Raw genomic sequence first — 4,518 nt, forward strand, 5'->3', positions numbered from 1 at the left:
AGGTAGCAGACAAAACCATACATGGTAGGAAGCATACTTCTAAGGGTACAACCTAACAAGCCCTAAAAATCACAAAACACGAAACAGCCGACAAGAGCTCAAGGCACGGTCCGAAGGCACTGCAACGGTTTGGGGCGAGCTTACAATACTGCATTATGGTTTCATATAGGGAAATCATAAAATCAGCATATTTGGGGCGAGCTCACTATTTCCCCCTATGTTTTGTTTGGATCACGAATGGAAGCTCCATTACAATGTGTAATTGTTTATTACCCTGGTTTTGCGCATGTCAAATTTTGTAAGCATTCTTCGCTGAATGTCGTTGAGAACGGGGCGTGGCTTCGTTAGCTAGCTGCTCGAGTGTGCCAACTAGCCCACCAGTGTCTGAGTCTCGGATCATGCCTGGTGTTTAGGTTGTTTCTTCTATTAAACATGCCACCAATGGTTAGTCTTGGTTGACTTTGTAATTTTTTTGGCTTATTGTCGTACCATTCAAATGAGGAGTAGGTTTTTGATATGTATTTGTATTGTGTAAAGGAGAATGCTCAAGTCACTGCAAGTTATGGCTGCTCTTTTATAAAGCACGATAGAACGGGCAACGAAGTGAACTGTGCTCCTGAATATTAGAGGTCAACGAAATAGAAAGGTTACTTGAATATTAGAAGAAGGCCTATCTATGTTCCGTAGAGAACATCCTTGCAATATACACCTATTAGAGATTAAGTATTGGTTGTCCATGTATTAGAAATCAGGTGGCCCAACAAGTCGTGGAAGTAGGATTGAGAGGCATTAGGAATTGTGTAAAAGCAGCATGGAGAGAGTCCTTTACATAATTTTCCTCTGTAACGACCCTTTGGAATAGCCCATGCACCACCCTGGCTGGTGAGACGTGCAGCCTGATGTTCAAGACCATAGAAGCTCGTGAAATGCTCACCTTAGAGAATTGGCCCATGCCATGCAGTACACTTGCAAGCGAGACAGCGGCATTGCTCATGAGCCGTTCAGTGGGCAGTTCACTCTTGGTGTTGTCTCTTGTCTTAGACACCATTTCAGCGCGTCCATACCAAAATGAAGTGCCGCCCTCCAGCATGGCACTCCTACATTCGATGAGGCTAGTTGCCCGGTTGCAGAGATAGGCCAATGTATGCTACCAATTGGCCCGCCGATAATCAATGCAGCTGGTTGCTCCCGGTCTCTGTGTTTCCTTCTGTTAGCCAGAGCCAAACTGAACCAGTTTGTAATGAAAAAAATCTGCAATCACCGTCTCTCTTTGGGTGCAATCAGCCCAACCAGAATCTATGCAGCCTTAAGTTGCACAAAGAACTTGTGCAAAATATGTCGCGATTCTAAACCTCAGATTGGCAAAAAATTCGAAATGTGCACCTTCATACTCAAATTGTTTGATAAAGATTTTCTAAATTTACCTTATCCACTTTTTAATAACAAACAACATTGACATAGGAATAAACACTTCCTTAAAATAAGTGGGAATGTCCACAATTTTTATGATTTATTTATAAGTTGTTGGTTTTGATGGAAATAGTTTTTTTGTTTAGTTTGGTTTATTTTTGTTCAGCTCGTCACCGTCGAAGGATAGCTTTGTTTCTTAGTAGGATTTTCATTTACTTTGCGGTAGAGCTTACGATCTATTCATCTTCACTCAAGGGAGTACAACTCATGGGAGTACAACGAACACCACTAGATCCATAGACCACCTAATGATAACTACAAGAACTGAAGGGAGCAAAGGCGTGCCGTCATCATTGTCCTTCCCTCGCCGGTGCCTGAAATACTTATTTTATTAGACAGTTGGGAAGTCGTCGTGCTAAGGCCGCATAGGACTAGCACATGAGAACAACATCCCCTGCTGATGAAGAGGAGCGTATATCGGAAAGATCTAACCTGAAAACACATGAACAAACATAATTGAAGGCTAGATACAAGAAGATACATCAAAGACACCTCGACACGACGTCCAACGATGCTAGAAGCACCATGGGGACGGTGGTTAGGCGGTGAGAACCTTACTACATCTTCAGGGAACTGCAGAAGTCTCGCCTTCTAGCACATGACACAAACACCTACAAAACACAAAGGAACATCTAAAAAAGGAGCCCTCCCGCTGGCAAGGGCAGGGATCCACCACGCCCCCATTGCCCTAAGGCAAGATGAGACGTGGCAGCTCGGCGGCGACGCTGACGGGAGGTAGAAACCTTAGTCGCCTGCTCGCTAGGGGGAGAGACGAAGGGGTATCGATTAGGATCATTTTTAGTAAGATTTTCTTTTCTATGCCACAGATTAGGATCATTTTTGCGTACCAATGATTTGGAAGAATGAAACATTACTCCTGGACAAGTGTGATGACCTTAAATCTAGTAGAAACCATAAAAATGGAGCACACCATATCGAGTATTTAACTAAAAACTACTCCCTCCGTTGCAAATTAATTGACCCCCATTTGTCTAGATACGGATGTATCTAGACACTAAACAAGTATAGATACATTCGTATCTTGACAAATGAAAGTCAAGTAATTTGGAACGGAGGGAGTACCACATTCCGGCCTGACTTAACAAAAAACTATCACTTTGGGAAACATTACCCGAAGCTACCACTTTTCTTCTATTTTTTCCCTAAAAACTACAAAGTAGGAAAATTGGCTGATTCTAGCCGGTTAATGTAGGTTGATGACATGTTAGGCTCACCGGTCAGTGTTGATGTGGCACAATAGCCAACTCCATTATGTTGACTATTATGATGTGTGGTTCCCGCATGTCAGTCTCAAAAAAAGTTCTCAGGTTTTTAGACTTTTTTTAAATTTATAGTGATTGACTTAATCGTAAACTAATTAATTGTTAGAATAATCTAACCACATGGGCCCACTGGACAATGACCTATCTAACCCTAAACTAATTAGTAGTCTTTCCCTAATAATAATTGTTAGGCTAATCTAAACACCACTAAACAGGGTAATCCAAGCACACCACCGCGGCCTTGGTCGAGCTCGACCGGCGGCCAACCAGCACGGCAGCATGGAAGCCAGCCCTCTCGGCGGTGCAGTAGGCAACCAAAGCGGTGGCCAGCTCGTGCGGAGGCCAGCATGCCTGGCGGCGCAGAGGCCAGCTAGCGCGGCGGCCAACCCGTCCGGCGGTGCGGTAGCTAGCCAGCGCTGAAGCCAGCATGGACGTCATGCTCCTCCTGGCCAAGCTCTTCCACGCAGCCCGACTGCGACCCATGCTTGATGTGCCACGGACTGGAAGGGGAGGCGCGGACCTCCGACGAAGATTGACGGATCCAGCTTGCTCCTGCGGCCATCCCAACAAGCGTTGACCAAGACTAGAGGGATCATCCAGAGGGCTCAATCTCGCTTCAAACTTTAATTTTGAGGGAAAGCATATTTGTTTGACTGGCATGTGGGTCCCACTTGTCATAACAGGAAACATAGCGGAGTTGCCATGTCAACACTGACTGATGGTCCCAGCATGTCATAATCGAGCTTAAAATGTCTGAATCAACCACTTTTCTGACTTGGACATTTTTAGGAAAAAATTAGAAGAAAAGTGGTAGCTTCGAGTAACTGTTTTCAAAGTGGTAGTGTTCTATTAGGTCTGGTCGAATTGTAGTAGTCTTTGGTTAAATACTCCACCATATCATATCACCACTATTTAATCTTCTTTTTATACCAATGGCCATCGAACATAGAGGATTAAGATGCATCAAGAGATTCAACAACTTGAACTTTTACATCGAGGTAACTTCTGGAAGAAGGTTGTTCTTGACCAAAGGGATTTCTTTGCTCGAAATTATCTAAAGATCTCTTTTCGCACAGATCTTAGTTTTTAGTTTTAGTTTTGTACCGTGTCGAAGTCTTTGGTCTCATGACTATCATCTACACCTCTATGTTTTCCCATTGCTTTTCATATAATACCGACCAGGAATTGATAAGAACTTGTTAATCTATGGTACTATAGTAAAAAAGATAGCAGTGATGGCTGCCATCCTTGTACCTTTCTCGTGAAAAAAAAACAAAGGCACTGAGATATGTCACATTTATATTGATCACATGGAAAATCATTAATACTGACCGCATCAAGAAGTTCTTCCACTAGTAGAGAAATCGCTAGCCACAACTTTAGTTGGTAGCGCACCATTTTCAATAAACGTCAGCACTTTTTATCCAAATATTGGTGGCGTTGGCATATGGTAGGCCATCATTATACACTTACTGTTGGCATTGTACATTTTTTTGCACAACATTGCTGTTTTCTTAGTTTTTTCTTTGGGCTATATTTTGTTATGGTGTGGCCTGTTAGGCCCATGCCGTCACTAGTCCATCTCATATCTACATCTCCTAGTAAAGTATGCCTAAGTCATTGCGATTTACCTGGTCCTTTTCACTCCCCCTCGACCAGCGTAACCTCCATCACCTCCGGACCTCTCCCGGCATCGCCAGTCGTCGCTGCTGAACCAGCGCGGTAACTTCCACCTCCGAGGGTCAGCAGGTGAGATCCCCTCCCA

The sequence above is a fragment of the Triticum dicoccoides genome, chromosome 2B, assembly GCF_002162155.2.
Source record: "Triticum dicoccoides isolate Atlit2015 ecotype Zavitan chromosome 2B, WEW_v2.0, whole genome shotgun sequence".
Classification (NCBI taxonomy): domain Eukaryota; kingdom Viridiplantae; phylum Streptophyta; class Magnoliopsida; order Poales; family Poaceae; genus Triticum; species Triticum dicoccoides.